This window comes from Heterocephalus glaber, unplaced genomic scaffold (assembly GCF_053883595.1).
Source record: "Heterocephalus glaber isolate CG9 unplaced genomic scaffold, H.glaber_assembly_v1.0 deba00001479, whole genome shotgun sequence".
Taxonomy (NCBI): Eukaryota; Metazoa; Chordata; class Mammalia; order Rodentia; family Bathyergidae; genus Heterocephalus; species Heterocephalus glaber.
The window spans coordinates 6,230,684-6,244,649 of NW_028258316.1; the positions used below are offsets into that span (position 1 = coordinate 6,230,684).

Genomic DNA, 13,966 nt, shown 5'->3' on the forward strand with positions numbered 1-13,966 from the left:
GCCAGCAGGGGGTGCTGGTCCCGCCCGCCGGTCACGTGCCGTCGCAACCAGGGCGTCGCGGGGGAGAAATGGGCGGGGCAAGAGGGAGCCCGCAGCGTGTCGCCCCGCCCCCCGCCCCGAGGCCCCTGCGGGCCAAGTTTGAGGTCCGCTGGCTGTTGCCCAAACTGTTCCCTGCGCTTCCATGGCCTGGGTTTCCATCTGCTCAATAAGCCTTTCGGCCTGTCCTTTCCCATACACATCCCGCGTGACTGTTGCAAAAACGTCTGCGTGTTGTGCTGAGGTTTTTTCTGAGACAGGGTCTCACTATCCAGTTCAGGCTGGCCTGCAACTCCCAGCGATCCTCCTGCCTCAGCCTCCTGTGTGCTGGGATTACAGGTGTGCTTCACCATGCCCCACTCCGATACTTGTTGTTCTGTATTGAGTCCCTCAGACCTACTATATCGGTGACCCACACGGACCCTGTAGCTCAGTAAGGGCTGGATAGAGAACCCGGACTGTGTTTTAGTGTTGCTTTGACTTTTGGATTTCACACACACTGAATCTCTCATTTAACCATAATTTCAGAAATATAGAAAAGGAAGACCAAGAACTGAGAAATCTGTCCCCAAAAAAGACAGTGGGCAGCCTTACAATGATTTTCTGTACAAATGACTTCATATATAATTGTTCTTATTTTTCAGATTTATCAACAAATCAGTGCAAACGTTGACCTTGGACTCTGCACCCCCCTCCAGTCTGCTGTATCTGACACACAGGTAAAAGGTAAAAAGAGACAAGGAAATCATAACTTTAAAAAATTGTACTTTTAGGGCTGGGGATTTAGCTCAGTGGTTTCGACGCCTGCTGCACCCGAGTTCAATCCCCAATACCAGAACAAAAACAAAAAATTGTACTTTTACATCTTTGTTTTTTGAGACAGGTCTCATGTAGATCAGTCTGGCTTGGAACTCGCAGCAATCCTCCTGCCTCAGCCTCCCCAGTGCTGGGATTACAGGGGTGCCCCATAATGGCTGGCCAAAAAAAAATGTAGAAGAGTCAGGACTCCTGGCCCACGCCTGTGATCCCTGGATCTCTGGAGGCTGAGGCAGGAATAACAGAGTTATAAACAATGGAATTGAGGAAGTAACTCCCTTCCATCCATTTAATTCTATTCCTGCTTCCCTTATCCTAAGAGGGGTAAAAAATAAAATAACAAAAACCCAGGAGCTCTCAGATGCTCTGCCTGAGAGCGCATGTGCATTGGGTCTCCTAGTTTGACCTTCCGGTCACTCTGCTCCCTACTCCCACCTCATTACAGGTTCATAAATATGCACTACATGCCATAAATACAACTAAGATCAGAAGGAATTCTGGGATTCCCATGAGTGTTGGGAGAACCTAAGGTGACTCAGCCCCCTATCAGTCATTCTTGTCAATCACACCTACAGAGCTGGTTGTGGTGACTCAGGTCTGTGATGGGGAGCTGAGGCAGGAGGATTACCTGAGTTCAAGGCCCGCCTAGACTAAAACACCTGTCTCAGTCTGTCTCAAAAAACATACAAAAAAATAGAAGATTGTAACTTTCAGGAAGCAGCCAGTTACCCAAGGTGATGCATATCAATATTCCTTTGCTTAAATTTAGACTCTTTCCCTGCCATCACACCCAAAATTTCTCAGGAATATTAAAGTCCACAGGAAAGTAAAGAACAGTCAGGTGTAGTGCCACACGCCTGCAATCTCAGCACTCAGGAGGCTGAGGCAGGAGGATCGCCAAGTGTTCAAGGCCAGCCTGGACAACATAGTGAGACCCTCTCTCTCAAAAAAGAAAAAGAAAATAAAGAATAGAAACCTGATCCCAAGATAAAAAAGCAGGTTGAGCAAACCCAAAGAATGTCCAAATTACTGTACTTGGCCAGGTGTGGCGGCCCATCCCTGTACTCCCAGGCACTGGAGAGCCTGAGGCAGGAGGATCATTGTGTGTTTGAGGCCAACCTGGGCTATGTAGTGAGAGCCTGCCTTAAAAAACCAAAACAAGGCCCAGGGATTTAGCTCAGTGGTTTCCCCACTGGCTGCGCAAGCGCAAGGACCGGAGCTCGATCCCCGGTACCAAAAAAATAAAATAAAATAAACAAACGGGCCAGGGATTTAGCTCAGTGGCACCACACCTGCCTCAAAACTGAAAGGTCCCGAGTTCGATCACCGGTACCACAAAAAAAAAGAATGTGCAAGTTATCTACTTAAAAAACACAAAAGCCCACACATTTAAAATGGGCTCATACCCTTCAGCGGTGCCTTTCCCCAGGCTTTTCCACCCCTTTAAGGGGGTGTAGATGTTCCACTTCCAAACTGTCATGTGGCCCATTTTTGGCGCTTACTCTCCGCCCCAAGTGGACCCAGTGTCTGTGTCTGATAAACCCTTCCCCAGCCTCTTACTGACACATCCGGGAAACTCTTTTTCTGAAACAGGAGCCGCCAAACCTGCAGCAAGAGGGCAGGTTAAACTACTTATTTCAGCCTGAGGGGACCCTCGGACCCTGCAGGGTGACATGGGACATGCCCACTAGGACCTCGCTGCCCCGCAGAGCAGACACATAGCTGTCTCTTTCTCTTTTCACCCAGTGCACAAAGGGTTTTGCTCACTCTGTACCAGGGGAATTGGCTCCTGGACACCATTTCCCTCCCAGACCATACCACGCACGCTCCCTCCTGTAAAATGCTCAAGTCTCTTCCGCAAAATGGCACAGCCTTCCTGTGTAACCTGTGAACCTCCCTCTATACACCTGAGATCAGCCCCAGGTGACTTCTGCCTAATACTCATTACGCCAGGGGCCGGGGATTTAGCTCAGTGGTTCTGCCGCCTGCCTTGAAAGCCAAGGACCGGAGTTCGATCCCCGGTACCAAAAAAAAAAAAAAAAAAAGAATACTTATTACCTGGAAGAATGACCAAGAGAAGAGAGCCTGGCTGTGTTTGGCACAGACACAACTTTTCCCAAACAAATTCTGCTCCACCGTTGGTTGAAGCTACAATGAGAATTGTACAGACACACTGGCCATCTATATGAAATGTTTCTGCAGAATACAAAGATTAAGTTGTTTTATACAAAAATACAAAAAGAAAGGAAAGGAACTATAGAAAAAATATAAAAAGAAAGGAAAGTTTCTGTAACTACAGAAATACAAGGAATATTTTTTCTGAATAAAAAGACTATCAGTGGGCCAGGGATTTAGCTCAGCAGTTTTGCAGCCTGCTGCGCAAGCGCAAGCACCTGAGTTTGATCCCTGGTAGCAAAAAAAAAAAAAAAGAGTATCAGCCAGGTCTTTGGGGTCACAAATGGGGTGACTCGGGGTTCTCGCCATCCTGTAAGATGTGCTCTCTCAAACCATGTTAGGATAGCAGCGCATTACCCACCTAACATGGAAAAATAAAAAATAGTACCCAGTTCTTTTTCTTTCTTTTTTTTTTTTTTTTTTTTGAGAAAGGCTCTCGCTATGTAGTTGAGGCTGTCCTTAAACTCATTATGTAGCCCAGGCTGGCCTTGAACTTGGGGACATCCTCCTGTCTCAGCCTCCTGAGTGATAGGATTACAGGCATGCACCAGCCAACACACTGGACCAGCCAGTACTTTTAAAATGAGGAAAAGCACAAATGATACCTCAAGAAAAATATGGATATCTGGCTATCATTTGAAAAACAAATTCTATTCCACCTCGTGTTCGACACAAAAATAAATCCCAGTGAATGAAATCTTTGCAGGGGAAAAATCTATATGATTACAAGGAAAATACATAGAAAAATGTTTGGGCCGGGGATTTAGCTCAGTGGTTTCACCGCCTGCTGCGCAAGCGCAAGGACCCAAGTTCAATCCCCGGTACACCCCCCCAAAAAAATGTTTACAATCTCAGAGAAGAGATAAAGCCCAAAATCTATGAGAGATGAGAGCTTTATCACCAGATAAAATTTAAAACTTCTGTATAGTAAATGACAAACATCAATATGACAAAGTATTTACACTTTTTATCATAAAGACTTAGCATCCCAGGGAAGGGTAGTGGGAGTGAAGGGCACATAGGTAATGGGGAAAAAATAAGGACTAAGATATATCATATTCAGTTACAAACACCCAATGATAAATGTAAATGTATTGTATACCTGAAATGTACCAATTAATATATATATTAAAAAAAGACTTAGCATCTCTAACACATAAAAAAAGAGTTTATGTTAAAAAGAAAAAACAAACATCTTCACACAAAAGCAAAAATAATAAAAACAAGCCAGGCATGGTGGCATATGCCTGTAATCCCAGCACTCCAGAGGCTGAGGCAGAAAGATTGCCACGAGTTTGAGGCCAGCCTGGGTTACATAGTGAGCTCAAGGCCAGCCTAAACTACAAAGCGAGACCCTGTCTCAAAAACAAGAAAATATCTAGAAGTCTTTTGGTGGCGTTTTTGGGGTCTTCTATGTACAGTATCATATCATCCACAATTAATGATAATTTAACTTCTTCCTTACCTATCCTTATTCCCTTTATTTCTTTCTCTTGTGTAATTGCTCTGGCTAGTGTTTCCAGAACTATATTAAACAAGAGTGGTAACAGTGGACATCTTTGTCTTGTACCTGATTTTAGAGTGAAGGTTTTCAGTTTTTGTCCATTAGTATGATGTGTGCTATTGGTTTGTCATAGATGCCTTTTATCAGATTGAGACAAAGACCAATTTTCTGTTGGGATTTTATCATAAATTGGTATTGGACCTTGTCAAAAGCTTTTTCTGCTTCTATTGAGAGTATTGTATGGCTTTTGTCTTTAGCTCTCTTAATATAGTGTATTACATATATTGATTTGCATATGTTGAACCATCCCTGCATCCCTGGGATGAATCCAACTTGGTCAGGGTGTATAATCTTCTTGATGATTTGCTGCATTCTGTTTGACAGTAACTTATTGAGGATTTTTGCATCTATGTTCATTAGGGAGATTGCCCTGTAGTTCTCTTTTTTGGTTGGATCCTTCTCTGGTTTTGGAATCAGGGTGATGCTTGCTTCCAGGAAGGAATTTGGGAGTATTGTTTCCCTTTCAATTTCATTAAAGGGTTTGAGAAACAGTGGCATTAGGTCTTCTCTAAATTTCTTGTAGAATTCAACTGTGACTCTACCGGGGCCTGGGCTGTTCTTTGTTGGTAGTTTTTTTTGTTGTTTTTTTTTTTGGTACCGGGGATCAAATTTGGGACCTTGCTCTTTCGAGGCAGGCACCGGAACCACTGAGCTAAATCCCTGGCCCTTTGTTGGTCCGTTTTTAATTACCTCTTCAATTTCATTGGCTGATATTGGTTTATTTAGAATTTCTGTATCTTCTTGATTCAGTTTTGATAATTTATATGTTTCTAGGAATCTGTCCATTTCTTCTGTATTTTCTTTTTTTTTTTTTTGGTACTGGGGATTGAACTCAGGACCTCATGCTTGCGAGGCAGGCACTGGAACCACTGAGCTAAATCCCCAGCCCTTCTTCTGTATTTTCCATCTTATTGAATGCAGTTTCTCAAAGTAGATATTGATGATCGTCTGGATTCCTGCAGGGTCAGTTATAATTTCACCCTTTTCATTCCTGATTGCATGGATTTGAGTTTTTTCTTGCCTTTTTTGATAAGGCTGGCTAAAGGTTTGTCAATTTTATTTAATCTTTCAAAGAACCAACTCTTCCATTCATTGATGATTCTTTGTATTGTGTTTTAGTCTCCATTGCATACATTTCTGCTCTGATTTTTATAATTTCCTCCCTCATATGAGCTTTGATTTGACTTGCTCTTCCTTTTCTGGAAGCTTGAGGTTCAACATTAGGTTATTTGAGCCCATTGTTTTTCTGATATAGGTATTCACTGCTATAAATTTCCCTCATAGGACTGCTTTCACTGAGCCCCATAAGTTCTGGTATGTTTTATTGTCATTATCATTCAATTGTAGAAACTGTCTGATTTTTTTTTTTTTTTTGTACTGGAGGTTGAACTCAGAACCTCGCACTTGCCAGCCAGGTGCTCTGCTGCTGAGCTACATCCCCAGCCTCTGTCTGATTTCTTCTTTAATTTCATCTGTGACCCACTGGTTGTTCAGGAGGGTATTATTTAATTTCTTTTGTTTGTTTGTTTGGGGGTTTTTTTGGTACCAGGGATCAAACTCGGGTCCTTGCGTTTGCGAAGCAGGCGATGAAACCACTGAACTAAATCCTCAGCCTGGGTGCTATTTAATTTCTTTCTTTTTTTTTGAATGCACCAACATATTCACATTTATTTTCTTCTTCTTTTTTTTTTTAAGCAAATGACAAAGACCCAATTTACCAGCTTTTTTACACCTAAGCTTAACATTACACATTTAAACATTGTCAAAACTCTACTAAGTTGCCAGCATCCATGAACAACTAGAAAACATCCTTAAATTTGTAATGAACCAGAAATGGTATTACCATTAATGCATTAGTATCTTTGATTACTAAATACTGGAAAAAAATGGAAATTACTTCTGTGGAGGACTCGTCCTGGCAAAGTTAGCTTCCCAGCAGGCAGACTCTACTTGGCTCACATTTCAAACACAATGGAAAGCAGATCCATGCTGGTGTTAAAGAGCACAATCGTGTCCTAGGGCTACTCAAGAGTCAAGGCTTACCATGGATCACGTTTAATAAAAAAGCGAAGAGCAGGGCCAGGGATTTAGCTCAGTGGTTTTGGTGCCTGCTGCACAAGCGCAAGGACCCAAATTCGATCCCTGGTACCAAAAAAAAAACCAAAACACCAAAGTAATACAGAGATTACAACAATTTTAAAGACAAAAAAATGGTCCTACTGTGTGGTCCCAACAATAAACTCAAAAGTCTATGACAAAGAGGGGCTCTGATGAGCTGTTTATATATACTTTAGGTTAGATACAGTTATACTGAAAGTTGAGTTCTTTTGAAATCTTCCAAAAAAAAAATGTTCCTGGGCTGGGGATTTAGCTCAGTGGTTTTGCCGCCTGCTGCACAAGTGCAAGGACCCGAGTTCCATCCCCGGTACCAAAAACAGAAAACAAAAAACAAAAAAATGTTCCTGTTAATCCTCAAATGGTGCTTGTTATAGTTTAACATTTCTGTTAAATGCGTGCGTTGAATTACTTGTTATCCAAGCGTAGCATCTGCTCCTTACCATTTGTCATTAAGGACTTTAACTGTCCAATCTTCTTCAACTTCTGCTCTTTCTTGACCATTCTCGACAATTCCACCCCACTGCCTACAAATGACGTGGATGAAAATGAAATGAGGCCACCATGACCTAGGGAGCCAAATGAAGTAAATCCTGTATCAAACGAAGAAAATCCACCTCCAAAGGATGGAAATCCACTGAAGGCAGAGAAAAAGGAGCCCGCACCATGGCTTCTGCTTCCTCGGGGACCTCTTCGGTTTCCAAAAAAGTCTTCAAATGGGTCTTCGAAGAAGTCGAATGAAAATGGGTCCCTTCCACCAAAAAATTCCCTTAGGACATCATCTGGGTTCCGGAATGTGAAGCCAAACTCGAGCGGACTCTCAAAGTGACTTCCGCCTCCTCCACCACCATTTAATCCTTCTTTGCCATATTTGTCATAAATGTCCCGTTTCTTAGCATCTGATAACGCCTCATACGCCTCAGCCACTTGTTTGAATTTCGATCGGCTTCTTCTTTATCCTTAGGATTTTTATCTGGATGCCACGTTAGTGCCAGTTTCCGGTTTGCCTTCTTGATGTTCTCAGGGGAGGCATGTCTCTGCATGCCTAGAACTTCATAGTAATTCACCATGGTTTTTTCTTGTTTTTGGTACCGGGGATCAAACTGCTGCTTGCGCAGCAGGCAGCGAAACCACTGAGCTAAATCCCGGGCCCTACGAATTTATTTTTAGTTAAATGTTTCTTTTATGCAGCATATTGTTGGATCTTGCTTCTTGATACATTCTGCCAGTTGTTTCTTTTGATTGGTGAATTGAGACCATTTACATGGATGGTTATAACTGATACGTATTGACTAACCCTTGTCATATTATTTTCCTATTGTTGATTTTCTTTTTTCCCCCCTCTATTTAATTTCTTGCCTTGCCAGGTGGATTCATTCTGTTCAGGTTCATGGAGTTGTAGTCCTTGTTATCTTTCTAGAATATCCTCGGAATATTTTGGAGTGCTGGTTTGGTGGTCATGAATTTCTTCAGTTCTTTGTCAAGGAAGTATCTTATTTCTCCATCAATTTTGAAAGATAGTTTTGCGGGGTACATCAATCTGGGCTAGAGATTGTTTTCTTTTTCTTTTTCTTTTTTGCTTTTTTTTGATACCGGCGATAGAACTCGGAACCTTGCGCTTGCAAGGCAGGTGGCGGAACCACTGATTTAAATCCCTGGCCCTCGAGGTTGTTTTCTTTTAGGACTTGAAATACTTCACTCCAAGCTCTCCTTGACTTCCAGGTTTATGTTGAGAAGTCTACTGTGATTCTTATGGGCTTTCTTTCTTTCTTTTTGGTATTGGGGATCGAACTCAGGTCCTTGCTCTTGCGCAGCAGGCGGTGAAACCACTGAGCTAAATCCCTGGCCCTTATGGGCTTTCTTTTATAAGTGATTTGTTTCTTTTCTCTAGTCACTTTTAATATTCTGTTCTTGTGCTGAATTTTTGGAATCTTGGTTATTACATGCTCTGGTATAGTTTTTTTTTTTTTTAATCATGGCTAATTGGAGTTCCATATGCCTCACTTATCTATATGTTAAATTCTCTTTTCATGCTTAGGAAATTCTCTGCCATTACTTCTGTGAACAGCTTTTTTGTCATTTGTACCATCTTCTGCTTTTTCACTGACTCCGAAAAATCTTATTCTTCTTTGAATCATCTAGCAGCTATTGGATTGATTTTTCATGGTCCCCTTTTCTTCGTTTTTTTGGTACCAGGGATCAAACTCAGGACCTTACACTTGCCAGGCAGACACTGTGCCACTGAGTTACATCCCTGGCTCTGGCCCCTTGTGGTTTGTTTGTTTGTTTGTTTATTTATTTTGTACCAGGGATCTAACTTGGGTCCTTGCGCTTGTGCAGCAGGCTGTGAAACCACTGAGCTATATCCCTGGCCCACTCTCTTGTTATTTTTAAGAAATCTTCCATGGGCTGGGGATGTAGCTCAGTGGCACTGCGCCTACCTCGAAATCACAAGGTCCTGAGTTTAAATCCCGGTACTGCAAAAAAAAAAATCTTTCTTTTCATGATCGCTAACCGCAATCCTGTCTTGAATATCTGATATTCTATTCTCAGATTGGCTCATTCTGCAGCATATACTTTCAATGAATTTTTTTTTTTTGTACCAGGAATTGAACTCGGGACCTTACACTTTTTTTTTTTTTTTGGTACCGGGGATCGAACTTGGGTCCTTGCGGTTGTGAAGCAGGCGCCGGAACCACTGAGCTAAATCGCCAGCCCCTCTATTTTTTTTTTTTAATCTCTATCTGCTCTAGAGTCACTGAGCATGTCTTTCATTATGGTCACTGTCTCTGTAGTTATCTGAGAAACTATTTCTGGTTTAATTTTTTCTAGACCCTCATTCATCTGCTTTGTTACTTCCACTGTTACCACTTCAGAGAGTCCAGGTAGTGGCTTTCAAATTGTTCCACCTGATCCGCCTGGGTTTGCCTTTGGTGAGCTGGAGTCTGGGGTTGCATTTGGCTTAAATGTCTTCTCAATTTCTTTTTTTTTCCTCTCTTTTTTTAGTTTGATTCTTGGGTTGATGTTTGTAAATTGCTGTGGCAAGTAGCTTTATTGCTAGTATTTAGAATCCTTAGGAAATGACTTCTTCTCAGAGATGTCTCCCATGTGTAGCTGGCTTTTGGGTTTTGAGTCTGTTGCAAAAATCCTACTCAATTTAATGAGGCTAAGAAGTTGCTGCCTATTTGGCCCAGCCCCTGGTTGTTTGGCACTGGCCTATAGTATTGCTTATGACCCTTAGGCAATCTCAGTCTTGGCACACCAGGAAGAACAACTGCTTAGAACAATTATTTAGGCACCTTGGCTAAAGTAGTACAATCAGCAGTAACAATAGCATCAAACACAGCCTAGAAAATGACAAACTTAAAACTAGTTCCATTTGACCCAGTTATTCCCCTTTCGGTATCTTCATCAAAGAATTAAAAGCATCATATCACAGTGGTACATGCACACTCATGTTTATAGTGGCACTGTTTGTGATAGCTAAATCATGGAAACAGCCCAAATGCCCATCAACTGATGAATGGATAAAAAAGATGTGTTTTTTTTTAATACAATGGAATACTACTCTGCCATAAAGAAGGATAACTGAAATAAATTGGACACATATGTTTAAATATTGCATTGTTTCTCTGGTGTGAGAAACCAAAAATGGAAATAAGAACCAAAATATAAAATAGATAGTGGGAAATGGGAAGAAAATGTTCAAATGAGAAGAGAAACAAGGGAGGGAGGAGCGGGGAAAGGAATGAAGGGAACAAGAAAAAAGAGAATAGAAGGCAAAATGGAAACAAAGCTCTTGTAAATAAGGAAGGGAGAAGGGGTCAAAGGCAAAGGGGGAATGGAAAAAAAAAGAAGCAAGATATATCATGTACACACATTCCCTATGATGAATGTGATCAACTGGCCATGGTGGTACCTGTCTGTAATCCCAGCACTCTGGAGGCCGAGGCAGGAGGATACCCTCAGCCTGAGCTACATAGTGAGTTGAAGGTCAGCCAGAACTACCTAGTGAGACCCTATCTCAAAAAAAAGTATCATTATGTGTATCTAAAATGTACCGATAAATGTTTTTCTAAATAAATAAATGAATTAAATGGCCTAAAAAAAAGAAAATGACAATCTTTGGTAACTATTCCTTTGCCAGCTTTAACCACATGAACTAGATATGTGGTTATATAACAAAATCTAAAACAAACTGGAAAATTGTATACAGTAAGTATTCCCTCAGTATGGCAATTTTACCCTCAGGGGAGAAAATTGAAAAGGGGTTAAGGGAAAAAATAGAGAAACAGAAGAAGAGGAAGAGATTAGAAGCAAGGCTGGCAGACAAAGGAAGATTATGCAAACATTGGGAAACTGGTGAAGACAGGAAGGAAAGAGAGATGGAAGAAATAAAACTAAGAACAGGACCGGGGATGTAGTTCAGCAGCACTGCACCTGCCTGGCAAGCACAAGGTCCTGAGTTCAACCCCTGGTAACCAGAAACAAAACCAACAACAGAAAAATAAGAACAGAACAACAACAACAAGAAAAAACTAGAAACAATACTCACACTAATATAAAAACAAGATCAGGGCTGGGGATTTAGCTCAGTGGCACTCCGCCTGCCTCACAAGTGCAAGGTCCTGAGTTTGATCCTCAGTACTGGGGGCGGGGGGGAGAAAACAAGAACAAACAATCAAGAAAAAATAAAACAATACAAAACAAGAACAAAAAAATAAGAAAAAATGTCTGCTTCAGGGTGTGTCTCTGCTGACACTGGTGGACAGAGTGGGCAGCCAGAGCTCAGATCCACGTTGATTAATCCCAGCAAGCCAGCCATAGATTTACGGTGGGGTACTGGATAATCCCGGTAAGTCTGCACCTTCAGTTCCACTGAAGCTTAGGCTGGTTTCTAGCTGCGAGGCTGGAACCTGATTTGTTCAGCCTGTAACACTCTGTGTGCCTCTTGCTGGCTTGAACTCAGCTCCCTGCTGGCTTAAACTCAGCTTCTTGATCTCCTGCAAATTTCAACTTGGTTCCACCTCACCCTCACACTGCGAGCCTCTAGATGGAGCCAGCCTGTAGCTGCCCTGAGTTCCAAGCTCAGTTGGTCCCTTTCTAAGATGGCTACGAGGCAATCGCCCTCTCCTGGGGGTCTTCCGAATCTGAGTAACTCACCAATGACTGCAGTCCACTACATCCACTGCTCCGTTCCACTGGTGCGTTTCTCCATGGAGGCCTCTGGGATTGCTAGTAGTCACTGTGGGTCTGCAGGTTTGAGATGCTCCTCCCAGTGAGTCAGGGCTCAGGCAAAAAGCACCACTTGCTAGCTCCTTCTTCTTTGAAGTCTCTCTCTTTGCTCTCCCCGTGGGCTTCAATTCTCACTTCAGATCCTTCCTGGGTCCCAGGGACCCACTTCCTTCCTTCTTCTCTTCTTCGTGTTGCTATAGTCCAGTATCTGGACACCAGATCTCAGAGAGGCTGTTTCTCTGCTGTTCACCACTCCTCCATCTTCCTGGGAATCATGGAAATAATTTTTTCTTTTTTTTGGTACCGGGAATTGAACTCAGGTCCTTGTGCTTGTGCAGCAGGCTGCGAAACCACTGAGCTAAATCCCCGGCCCTCATGGAAATAATTTATATCATAACATTACTGAATCATGTGATCTATGAACATATTATATCTCTTCATTGATTCAGGTCTTTTGTTTCTGCAATATTTTGTAGTTTTCACAGTGTAAGTCTAACACATAACTAGTCAAATGTTTCCTGAAGGAGCTCATATTTTTGATGCTATTGTAAATAATATTTCCAATCCAGGAACAATGGCCCATGCCTATAATCCCAGCACTCAGGAGGCTGAGGCAAGAGAATCACTGTGAGATCAAGGCCAGCCAAGGTCTTGATAAATAGCCCAGATAAGTCTCATTTGCCTTCTGCAAAGAACCAGTAGCTGCATTCTGGAAACACAGATCTAAGTAGAATTCATTAGTCAGCAGTGCAGTGGATCTCTGACCCCTCTAGTGTGTGTGTGTGTGTGTGGGTGTGTGGGTGTGTGTGTGTGTGTGTGTGTGTGTTTGAGACAAGGTGTCACTATACAGTTCAGGCTGGGCTTGAACTCACTATGTAGCCTAGGCTGGCCTCAAACTCATGGCAACCCTTCTGCCTCAGTCTCCTGAGTGCTGGGATTACTGGCATGTGCCACCATGCCCAGCCTGACCCCTCAAGTTTTGCAGAGCGCCTCACTACCCTGCCTGAAATGAACTTTTTTCAGCCTTCCAGTAGAGGGCGCATTCTGCACCCAGTGGCTTCCTGGGTGTTTTACCACTGCAGTTTAACAGCCTTGGTACAAGCCCTGGTGTGGAGCCCTCCTTACTGACTGCAAATCGCCTTCAACTGGAGCTCAGCAACCTAGGCAGGCACTGAAGTTAGAGGCAACGACTTGTAGGATTGTTTATATAGACTTTTTGTGTTAGTTTCCTAAGACCTCTACAAGCTGAGTAGTGGTACACTTAATCCCACCACTCTGGGAGGCTGAGGCAGGAGGGTCACAAGTTTGAGGGTGCATCTGGGAGGGTCATGGGGTGTGGCCTTGGGGGCTATTTGTTGTCCCCAGCCTCTTTCTGTCTGGCTCTTTTCCCTGCTCCCTGCCAGATGCCACAAATTGAGCAGCTGTCTCCCTCCATGTTCCTGCCTTGGGCCCACATGACCTTGGACAGAACCCTCTGAAACTGTAGCCAAAATGAACGTCCTTTCCTTTAAATTGCAGGTGTCAGCTATTTTGTCCTAGAGATGGAAAACTCACCACTACAGTGTGTAAGTCAAACCCTAATTAGAACAAAGAACCCACACAGTAACTTGCCTGAGGAAATTGTAATATATAAAGATTTATTGGGCCAGGGATTTAGCTCAGTGGTTCCACTGCCTGCCTCACAAACCCAAGGACCGAAGTTCGATCCCAGGTACCAAAACAAACAAACAAACAAACAAACATTTATTAACAGTGTCAAGAGATGGGAAGGGCCAGGGATTTAGCTCAGGGGTTTCACTGCCTGCTGCGCAAGCACAAGGACCTGAGTTTGATCCCCGGTACCAAAAAAAAAAAAAGAAAAAAGAAATAAGGGGAAGGAGGACCGGGGATTTAGCTCAGTGGTTTCACTGCAGTGCAAGGACCAGAGTTCGATCCCCGATACCAAAAAAAGGAAAGAAATAAGGGGAAGGAGTCAGGAATTTAGCTCAGTGGTTTCACTGCCTGCTTCAAAAGCTCAAGGACCCA

At 42.8% G+C, this 13,966-nt stretch overlaps 1 pseudogene; it reads right to left on the reverse strand.

Annotated features, from left to right (window-relative positions):
• Window positions 1–7,046: 7,046 nt before the first annotated feature.
• Window positions 7,047–7,778, reverse strand: LOC101717868 (dnaJ homolog subfamily B member 6 pseudogene; annotated as a pseudogene).
• Window positions 7,779–13,966: the final 6,188 nt, after the last annotated feature.